This window comes from Morone saxatilis, unplaced genomic scaffold, assembly GCF_004916995.1.
Source record: "Morone saxatilis isolate NCDOM2014 unplaced genomic scaffold, NCSU_SB_2.0 Contig6, whole genome shotgun sequence".
Lineage (NCBI taxonomy): Eukaryota > Metazoa > Chordata > Actinopteri > Moronidae > Morone > Morone saxatilis.
The window spans coordinates 5,650,134-5,662,082 of record NW_023340206.1 but is presented as its reverse complement, the minus strand read 5'-3'; the positions used below and the strand labels follow the sequence as shown (position 1 = coordinate 5,662,082).

General features: G+C 39.9%; 1 pseudogene; it reads right to left on the bottom strand.

The window, feature by feature from the left end:
- Positions 1-7,577: 7,577 nt before the first annotated feature.
- LOC118339821 lies at positions 7,578-11,227 on the bottom strand (annotated as a pseudogene).
- Positions 11,228-11,949: the final 722 nt, after the last annotated feature.

Here is an 11,949-nt window from a genome sequence, read left to right as displayed (position 1 = left end):
TGTGTGTGAGAGAGAGAGACAGTCCAGTTGACAGCCCACAATAAGTCATGAGTAAACTTCCCCACACTGAGAAGAATCGATCTCGGTATATGTGTGCTCCTGAAACCAAAACACTTTGGGGGTTAAAGGGTTTGAAAATCATTCGTAGAGTTTCTTTGAAAGCTGATTCCTCGCACACACTCAACTAATGTTATTCCAAGTCAAGTGCAAAGAGGACATGACCCCTCAGTGGTTCACAGACACCAATAATATTTGAACAGAGTGATGAGCAGCACTTCCTCTCCAGTTCGTTCCCAAGTTAAAGGAGTAATTTATACTTTTCATACTTGTCTTTCATAAATTTAAGCTATTGAAAAACCTCAGAAGTCCCAGTTTGCTGTTTCCCTTCTATTTCATTTTGCCCAACAAAGTGAAAACACAGTAACAACTACATGTTTGGTCAGAGTTGAGTTAAGACTGGGATCTGACTTTTTGGTGTATGTTTTAAAATATAAGAAATTATTATGCCCTGGAAATGTATAATTTCAGTGAAAACAGCATGTAGATCTGGTTATATAATCCTTGGTCCCGGGGCACACATACTGATCTCTGTCACAAACAACCAACTAATCTGCTAAAGCAAGAGCGCTATATCATGTATAGCTAGCTGTTGAGCAAGTCTATGTTCAGTATTAGGTGAATAACAAAGACATAATAAAATAAATTATAAATTGTGTCAAATATGTAAATTAAATAATTGAAGAAATTATTAAAACTCAACTCATTAAATTAAGTGATTTTATCAATAAACAGTGTTATTTTTCTACAATTTTTATTGCATTATAGACATTTTTTATTTAATAATGGCATTTTCCCTTGTAATACTTTTATTTCATATCTAGTTTTATTCCATAATGTCACTTTTCATGACAGTGGTTTTGTCACCTTCCAGCCAATCACATGCCGACTGCAAGCTCAGCAACTGCTACCAGATTTAGTTAGTTAGCACTTGTTAGCTAAAGCAGCAACAATGTCAGAGTAATTCTGAATCAAGCAAGTGGAAGCTGCTGGTAAAAAGACACAGTAACTAAACCTCTTTAGCTTGTAGCTTTTAAGGCTGCTCATGCTTAGCTAGCTGGCTTACAAGCAGAGAAGCTACTGTAGTAAGAGAAGAGCTTCCTCAGAGAAATGCAAATCAAAATGTGGCACAAGTAACTCTGAATTAACCAGCAAACATTAACACAGTCTCTCTATTTTGATGCTCAATGATAAACACAACCCCACCTAGCTTCCTAGCCAGCTACATAGCATGTGCAGCCTTGCTAAGCTAAATAAATAAAAGGAGATGTTTGACATTGTTGTTGCTTCAGCTAACAGGTGCTAACTGGCTAAATCTGGTAGCAGTTGTTAAGCTTGCTAACTTAGGAGGTAGGAGTCATGTTATTGGCTGAAAGATGAGACCGCAGTGACTACATCAGTCATAAAAACTGACAATATAAAATAAAAAGTATAATTTTAGAAAGCAACATTTTAAGATTAGTGGAAAGAAATAAAGTGTTATTGGGAAAATGCCATAACACAGACTTTGAAAATAAAATCTATTATGAAATAAAAATGAACTATGAAAATAGTGAACTAGTTATTTTGAAAATAAATATGATTCAATTACATTTTATACCCTATTTTAAACAATTATTTTATGTGATTATTTATTTCAGAATTATCTGTTTAATATTGACCACTTTGGGGTTCCATATGGCTAACCTTAGCTGAAGCTAAAACTAATTTATTTCTTATATTTTCGCCTAGCTGTTATCTGTGAGTTTAAAAAACACATTCTGATGAACTGACATGTTGTTAATAAAGTTATTATATACTACATTAAATATTACACATAGCTAAGTGACGCATTCATGATGGACAATGTAAACCCACTGAAACCTCTGAAGTTTGTGTGGTTTGGTTTAAATCATATAATTAAATGTATTGAAATATAAGTTAATTTATTATTATTGATTTCAATATAACCATAAACTATGACCTGTAAATAATCAAAATAAATCTTAAAGTGGAGAATGAAACTAAAAGAATACAGCTCTTTTGTAGATGCATTTTTCCCTTTGCATGTCCTGAATAGGCAGATTGAATTATATATGTGTAGGTATTGGGTTATATTCTGTTGCATTTTTTAGCTTATTTAGGCTAAAATAATTAGCCTAAATAGGCTTAAAGGCATTATAACATTTCTATCTATTACACAGTTTTGCCTTATAAAAAAACCTCATCTTTAACATCCTGGCTGTGTGCATACTTCCTCGGTCCTCCGTACACTCTGTTTCCACTTGTCATTCTGGTGCACAATCAAACACAATGGAAAGCATATAGAAAGAATTCAAAGAAAAGTTGAAATGCTGAAACTGCAGAGGCTTTCACAGGATGCCAACTGACTATAATAGTTTGATTTCACACAACTGCGCCGACACCCTCGAATAAAACATGTGTTTAATGAAACAAATGAATACTGTGTTGCATCATACAGCTGGGTGAGCTGCATAATGTCACTCACATAATTTTCTGGATGTTACTCCAGGAAGAAAATAAACAAGAGTAGCTATTCCTCTTGCAGCGTGCTTACTTTGTGCACGGTGTGACAAATTGTGCAATTTTGTATGCAGTCTAAATCCAAAGGGCAACCTGACGTGGGACCAGGCATCTACAGTAATTCAGGGGGAAAAGTTAAAGAAGAGGAGACATGAAGGACCTCTCTCTTTGTCTCCCTCCCCTCCTCTGTCATCCCATTACGGAGGCAGCAGCTGGGACGGAATTACTCTAAACTTCTCTACTTAGCACCGCCACCGTCACAGCGTAGTGATCTAAGGAGCTCTTTTAAATGGGTCTGTGTGTAAGCCCAGGCTCTCTTTTCCTGCCTTTTTGCACATGCTTGTATGGCTCTGCATGGGTGCATTTCATTGTGTGTGTGTGTGTGTGAGTGTGTGTTTATAATTGTTTATCCCAGAAAAGCTTTTCTACTTCCGTGTTGACATGTATTTTCCAGCAGCGTGCGTCACACAAAATAAACAACTCTCTGAACACTTAATTTGCATGGACTGGTGAGGTCGACCCACCCCCCACCCACCCTTTGTTTGAATGACAGGTGGTTAGCCTGCATGTTTCTAAAGAGGACCCCAGTTTGTGTACTGTGTGCCCCATCTTATATAATAATATAATGTTACAACTGGAAAACAAAACACAAGTTTAGTGTGGATTATTGTCGTCAAAAGCCCAGAAAACGTTTAAGTTTAGCCGCAAATAACCAGCAGACAGACGGATAAATGTACAAATGAGCTCTGATCTTCCTTCCTTTTGAATAAATGCATGTAATTGAACCTTTAACATCAATGTACACTGCAGAAATGTCTGGGAGTGGCTCTACTATGTATGCTCGAAAAATGAATGGAAACATGATTATAATTATTATCAAAATGTAGGACTATCACCTACTTCTGATGTGACTCAAGGTCACCAGTGTCATTAGATTCATTCAAGCGTGAACGCAGATCTTTTAACTGGAAGTAAAATGAAGGCTTATTCTGTTACAAATAAAAGTCCTGCATTCAGAATTTTAATCAAATAAAAATGGCCGGATATTCACTTTAAGTGTCTCATTACGCAGAGAAATGCTGAATTATTAAGTATATTGTATTATCTTTTCTTTATTATTACTGATGTCTTAACTTTGAATTGTAATATTGTAGTTGGTCGATGTGGAGTTAAAAACCACTTTATATGTTGTTGGGTAGTTTGATCTATTACACCATATTTTATAAGAGTTATTGCAGTGTGTGTGTGTGTGTGTGTGTGCATGTGTGAGAGACTCTTTGATCTTGCTGCATTTGGAGCCTCGCGAATGTAACTTTCCTCATAATAAAAATCTTATTTAATTCGAGCTAACTTTTGGGGGTTTGCAGCGGTGCATTGTGGGATTACACACCAGTGCAATCGTTGCTGCAGCTTCTGGATATTATATAACATTGTTCTCGGTTGATGCTGATAATGCGTCTTTCTGTGCAAGTGTGCTACCTGCTCTGAATCCAACTCTCTCCCCTTTAAACGCCAGAGATTTCCAGTGTGTATTCTCCTTTTATTGCTTTCATTTGCATATAAATTAAATCCATATTGTGCCTGCGAGGCAGACTATGCTAACTATGCAAACGATCCCTGGCTTTTCTTTGTTTTACAGATAAACCCTCGGCTTCCTAAATGACAAGGTGGAAGGGTGGGGTGGGGGAAGAGAGAAATCCTCTCGCTGTTTCATAATTGTATGAATTTTAAATACATTGTCACAGGATCCTCTTCCGCATTCACAGCGGGGAATGAAACTATCATTATAATATTAGAGCTGTAGGGTTAGCTGACCGTGAAGAGCCAGGCCGCCTCTTCACCTCTGTTCACACATGCAGGCCAGATGGCAAAGAGACTGGATTTAGAAACACGTTAGGCCTGTGTGTGTTCTCTAATTTCTCTTATTTAATTCCTTAAGACAAGAAAGTTGCGTTAAAATGACTTTAGCTGATGCAGAATCCTTTTTAGTGGCTTCTTCCTGTGGATAAAACCAAACAGACACACATAAGCTCCTCAGAGGCCCATTTGATCATGTTGAGATTAAATTAGATTTTGTGTCCAACTGGAAGCAAGTCCTATGAATATTCATTCATAAATTTCAGCAAATAGTGACATTAAATTATTCCTAATATTACTATGGACCCAGAGGAAACCCCTTAAAGGAGCCCTGGAGGTTTCCACTGCTGCAGATGTGCTGCAGGGAGGCCTGACAGCCTTTATAAGACAGTTAACCTGCACCAGAGCCTGGCAAGACCAAGAATCCATACATAAACTATCAACAATTTCTACAATAATTACAATAATTAGCTATATTATGGCTAAATTCGTCATTTTGCCTAATTGTATGCCCATTTTGCTCACTTTTTATGCTTCAAGCCTTTTTCTTAATGCAATTGAATACAGTTCCATTGTGCACTCATTAACAGGCGCAGCATTGCCATCTCCATACATAGGCTAAATAATAAATAAATATCAATGTATAAAAATGAAACCATAATGAAATCTGAACGCTGCAGAATATAAGTGAACAGCGGGTCCCTGCTCGTCATTATTGAAATCAATTATTAACACGCTATGCCGTGCGCTTATTAAATCTAAGCTCTATAGGCAGAGCTGAACACAAACGCAGCAGCAAGCACTTGAAATAATTAAAAAGGCTGAAACGCGGAGGCCGTGAACTCCTCCGCTGCAGACCTCTGCAGGCTTGTTAGCTCTTAATTAGATAATCCGATCCGCGATCAGTTGTATGTGTATGAGCGATGGAACAAACAGAAATATTATAAATGGCGGCGGGGGCCGTGTTGCCGGTTCAGAGCAACAGTGAAGGGTTTGCCCGGGTTCAAGCGACGTGCCTCCACTTCAAACGTCCGCCTTAAATCATCCACTTTTTTATAAAACTAACAGTAAAATCACGGTGAGGCGTCTCCTCCTGTGTATTTATAAGTGCTAGGGGAAAGAAAATAAAGGGAAATAATTCGGCACCAATACTGGAAGCTTTGGAAATAAATCTTGACCTCACGGGCCGTTTCCATAGAAAGTTTAAGCCTCTGTTACACATAGTGGCTTGTTTGTAATAGGAGGATTACACCCATGGACATTGGTGGGAATGAGTGTAAAGTACAGGGAGCTGAACTGGATGGTGTTAGTGAAAGGGAGGGCAGGTGGAAACTATGGATTCATCTGGAGTAATTGATAAAAACAAGCTGTTTAGAAAGACAGAAAGAAAGGGAGAAAAATATGCCGAACTAGCCTAAACATGAATCTTTTAGTTGTTTTTTGTTATTTTAAAAACACTGTTAACCATATTTTTTTTATAAAAACAAATAGAAGGAATGATCTATTTAAAATTGTTTGAATAATAAAAAATAATCATCCAGTTTTCTTTTTAAAATACCTCACCCTAATCTAATTTACATTAGTTTGAGACGTACAATATAATATAAATATATAGCTTCTATTTGCCAGAGATTATGAGGATTAAAAGGGGCATTTTTTTACACCGGTAAAATTAAATTATGTATGTGTTTGTATGTGAATTTAGAGTTTTCCCTCCAATATCCCCTTAAAAAAACAGCCAAAAAAAGAAAAAAAAAACTCCCATCCCTTGTTGAAATAACCAATAACAGCTAAACAGTGCAAACAAATCTCACATAATCAGACAAACTTATGCACAGACCCTTCACTCTGTCTGCTCTGGCTGACCTTGGAGTCACACACACACACACACACTCCCAAACACACACACACGCCATGTCACAGAGTTCACAGCCAGGCTCAGTCAAAACCTGAACCTGAGGTCACGTAAGGCCAAACGTATCCCACAAAGAAGAAGTTCTTCTCACTGAGCAGAAGACTGAGAATACACTCACTGACAGATTTCTGTTCATTTCATTAAAGCTCCTAAAAGAGTCTCCGAGTGAGCGAGTAGAGCTGTTAAATCCTGTAAATGCCCAGAATAGATTAATAGGTGAAATGTTATCCATTAAGGAGAAACAAGCAGTGTCTGATTATAGTGAAAGATGAGCTGTGAAACAGGAACTGTGTGTGTGTGTGTGTGTGTGTGTGTGTGTGTGTGTGTGTGAGTGTGTGTGTGTGCTACATATTTTTATATTCCTTTCTCGGCCCCATAACCACCTCTCTAAAATAATACAAAATAAAATAATGTATGTAATTATATAGTCAGAAAGAATAAAAAAAGCCTGTTATGATTAATTTACGATTTGCTCCTTTAAATTTGTTGGGTGAATTTTATGCCCCCAGTTCTTTTAGATCCTTATTTTATGTCCATGTATGCATTTTATAAGGATGTTGGGAAGTCCAGTTAAAGCTCCTTGTGTGGTTTAAGTTACAAGATAATAAGAATTAAAGAATTATTATAATTGTCTCCTTGTAAATCCCAATTAGGAAATTAAAGATAAATTCCATGGAGTAAAAAACTCTGTATGAACTGTATATGGATGATCCCCATAAACACTGTTCTTATATTATCTGTGGAGATGAATGAAAGAAAGGAAAATGTAGTCCGTCCATCTACCGTTGTCGTTCTTTATTTCAGACTACACGTGAACATATTAAAATCTTTGGTTTGTTTGAGTCTGCGGACTGATGTGTTGAAGGGACATGTGGCGCAACTATGGGGGGACAAGGGGGACGGGCGGGTGCGGGGGGGGACCACAGAAAACCTATAGAGCCAATTGGACATCTTCTAAACACAGACGAGCCTGAAAGATCCGGATGGAGAGATGAGCCTGAAATTAAATATACTGTATACAACATGATAACTGTGGGCTATATAAACTTTAATAACGTCGTTCATTTATATAATTATGTCCATCATACGTTACCGATAACAGTAAATCTTGTGTTTTTAAAATAGCGTTCCCCCTTTCTTCCAGTTCCAGTGGTTTTTCTTGTTTTGTTCTTATCTGCCAAAACACGATCAGTTGCGGGGCCCTCATCAGGAGCCTGTCCGGCCCTCATTCACTCTCCTCCTTGTCCCCTCCTGCACCGGTGGTACGTGAATGGTTGTACAAGTCCTTGAGCCATGAGCTGCAGGGCCAGGCGTTCCTTGTAGCCGGTAGCCTTTTTAAATTCTTGGCCCTCTTATTCTGGAACGCAGATTTTGATTTGGGACTCGTTCAGGATTGAGTTCATGGCCAGATACTGTTCTCCCGCTGCCCGTTAGTGTACCGGTTGGCCCTGGAACTCGTTTTTCAGTCTCTGCAGCTGCTCGGCCGTGAACGCTGTCCTGGGCCGCTTGTCCTCCTTGCTGCTCTTCTTCTTTTTCAGTTTCCGTGTCCTTGGGCCTGGTGTGGAAACAACAGTGGAAATAAAATATTTATTCTACGGCTGGAGCACGAGCACAATGTTACCAGGCAGCCCTCCTGCGCTTGTATCGACTAAGCGTCTGTGTGATGAGCGATGATCGCGCCTTATGGTCTGCCCGATGTGATCACATGGAGGTCACCGAAGTGTCCCGATAGCCTCTGTGTAAAGCACCATGCAGACACGCTCCTGCTTATTTCACCGACACATGCTCCACTATTGGCTGCAATGTGTGCATTCAGTGTGGACAAAGCCACGGACCTATTGATATAACCTACCAGCACACACATACACTGCACATAAGCGGCTTGTTTGTGTCTAAACATGCAATATCCAATCAATAGACAGTCATTTTAAATAGGCAGTGTTTTCTTCTTTAATCTATCATATTCAAATATATTGTAATATAATGACTTTTTCCTCCGCCACGCAATATAGTCCCACACTGCTGAGGTCTTATTGGCATTAACGCATGATTAATAATTAATATCGCACTGATATTAACTGTGTGTTCATGACTTACTTCAAGGCTTTTTCATACAGCCACTTGTACAATGAAACAACTTCCCTTTTAAATGGAGGTTTATTATGGAGGGAAGTAGTGGAGACATATCAAAGCAAGCTGAACAAATGTGTCCTCCCTGCTCTCACACTGGATGTAAACACGTTTGGAGGAACACATCCAGGCCTTTGTGTAAAGGTCTGACTTGTTATTGGCCAAAGCCAGCAGCACTAACCCGCTGCCACGGCTCGCATGCACTGAGCTGCTTTAGAGAAGAGCCCCTCACAGCTCCACAGCAGCGCACATAACCTCTGCAACAAAACAACAACAGCTCAAATTCTGTTCAACAATCCCTCCATGCAGGCCCGTGGTTACTTCGTTATAATGCAGCGCGCACTTTGGGTTATGTGTGTGTTTCTGAGCGGCTCCATGCATTGTGCAGACAGACGCGACTGACATCAGGTGACTGTTGATTCTTAACAACAGCGATAGCACACAGTTAAAGGTAATGCCCCCCTATAGCCGTGGAAGGAAAGACACGAAATAAAAGAAATGAAAAAGTAACCGGAGGAGGCGGGTTGACCTTCATGAAGAGTACATAATCGCCATCAGTGACTCACAAAAACACTGTCAAACAACATACATGTCTATAATGGCTCATTATTCGGTGTAAACAAGGAGGTTAATATACATGTAAAATAACACAAACATGGAAGCTCGAAATCTCACTTCATTTTGTGCCCCGCAGTGTTTTTAATAACTATTATTTCTGTAATCATTGTTTAAGTCTTCTTTCAGTATAAATGACAAGCATCCCTTTAAGCCCTCCAACTGTGTGAGCACCAACATCAGCTGACACTCACCGAGCCATCCAGCAGGAGTTTGGAGACAATAAATGCAACAACAAAAAGAAAAGAAAAACAACATGGTTTTTTTGTAGGTTTGTTTTTTTAAATAAGGCGCAACAGTGCAGGGGCTCCTGAGCCAACTGCATCATTACCTTTATTTATTATAGTTTTTAAAGTCTAAACACTGCAGTTAATCATCGGGAAAACATTCAACACTGGGAATAAGCATTTGTAATATATTTGGGTTCAACAGGGAGAAAGAAAATCAAACAATAATGTCCTGTTTTCTCTCTTATTTTGAAATGTCTGGTGTTTTATACTGAAGGCTGGTGAGTGTGATGATGGGTTGTTTTATAACCTTTTAAAAGTCATATCAAACTCATATTACAGTCTAATATTCAATACATAATAATGATAGTTTTGTTGCGGTGCTCTCACTGGGTCTAATACAATAGCACCGTGTTTGAGCCATGTCACATTTTAGACAAACTAAACATGATCCATAATTATCAGCTCTCAGCATTTTGTTGTGAACATGCCAGAAAGGTCAAAAACAAAGTCTGATAGTTCCTCAGTCAACGAAAACACACATTTACACAACACACGGAGGCCTAACGTTACACGTACTGTACGCATAATGTGATTCAACTGAAAATTCATTATTATTATTACCCTGTAACAACTGCAGCCCATACATTAATGTTTCTATATATATGTGTGTGTGTAAGAGGAGTAATAGAAAGTTATTATCTATTTTGTTTCCCGTGTATACTTTATTTTCATATTCATAATCATTTTTTATTTTGTTAGTCTCTTTAATAATTTAATTTCTTATTTTAAAAAAATCCTCTGTTGTGATTGGCCGATTTAAAGCCACACAAGGAAGCATTTATAGTAAAATAAATGCAATATTTAATAGGAACACGCCGACTTTCCCCTCCCTCTCATAATAATAACTTTGGGAATGATATATATTTTTTTTGCACTGTGGAGAAAGTTCCCCAGCACTCAGACAGACTGTTAGCGGGGACTACTAGCGCCTTACCAGATGAGGGCCGGTCCGAGTACCGTGTACAGTAAACCCAAGCGGGCCACAACAGCGGCTGGCTCTCCTTCGTGCTGGGCGGAGAGCCTCCATTGCTGCCACTCATAACCATAATTGACGAGGGGCTGTCTGCGTATCTGCCGGTCCCGTTGCTCGCCGGTTCGCCCTGTTTCGACGAGTTCTGCTTGGACGAGGGCGAGGAAGACGTGGACGACGAGGAGGAGGAAGGGGACGACGAGGTGCTGTCGCTGCTGCAGTTGGAGTCCAGGCAGAGGCTGCCGGCGTGCGGCGGCCTGGCTCCCAGCGGGTTGACGTTTTCTCTGCCCGGCGTCTGGCTCCGGTCGCGGTAGCTCGGCTCCTTCCTGCAGCCGAAGTCCGGCCGGAGGATGTTGTCTATGAAAAAGTTCGTGGTTCTGTGGGCCTGCTGGGCCGCCTGGTGGGGTAAAATCATAGGAGGGGATGGGAGGTTCGGCGACAGGGACATGCTCTCCTCCTCGGTCGAGTCCCGGCCGCTGTTGGGCTCCTTTTGCTCTTCCATAGCTGGAGACGAGATTTCTCTCCAAACGCCAAAAAACTCCACTTGTTGCTCGCGCTCCCGCCCCCCTTTTCGGTATCCAATTTAGACGCACAGCATGTAAAAACAACCCGTTTGGCGGGAATAAAACGAATAAATACCTGTTGTTATTATTATTATTATTATTATTATTATTATTTATTTTAATATCACCTACAGCGGCGGCATGTCGTCTCCTAACAGCCTTCCGAGAGCGGGCATAGCGAGCAGCTCCAGGTTACCGCCAGAGTCTGTGCCTCTCCCCGGTGCAGCATAATATCTGTGTATCCGCTCTTCCTAAACTCTCCTAAAACCGTTATCTCTCCCCCCTCTTCCTCACCCTCCTCCTCCTCTTCGTGTGTTTTTTTTTTTTTTCTTCCCCACTTTACACCCAGCCGGAAGCACGTGTGCGCGTACACACGTGCGGCGGACCAATCAGGAGCCGGGATCGTCCCTGTCACAGATGACGAGGGCCAATCAGGGGCTCGGGATGCGCCGCGCGCGCTTGGAGCCGCGCGGACTTCGATCGATTTTTTATTTATTTTTCGGCGAGGCGCACGTGCGTACACATGTACACAGCAAAACAAAAACAACAGCGGGATGGACGCCGTGATAAATGTTACACAGGAGCGAATAAAGTGTGTTGTTTTTAATTCAAACACACATTCTTGAGTCATATTCTGAGTTTTATGGACTATTATTTACTTCTACTACACGGAGATTAATTTATAAGACAATTAAATAGGTTAATTAAAGTGAGGGAGGATTTTAATTTAGTTAACTCGCTGCCTACAGGCTCATTACTTGACAGGTGTTTTACTTTTTTTTTTAATGCATTTCTATGGTGTGTTTTACCTTTCTGCATAATGTAGAAATATCTCTCTGCAGCTTTTGACTTATTTCCTTTTTATTTTTTACTTCTAACACAGAAAATACAAATAATTAGCCTAACTGTTTCTAAAATGAAGGTCTCACATAAATAAAACGTGGCCATTTTTTTTAAAGAAAGAACAGGAACTAGAATTGACTCTAAGCTTATATCCGCAAATCTCAGTCATTCGTGAAGCTGAACACC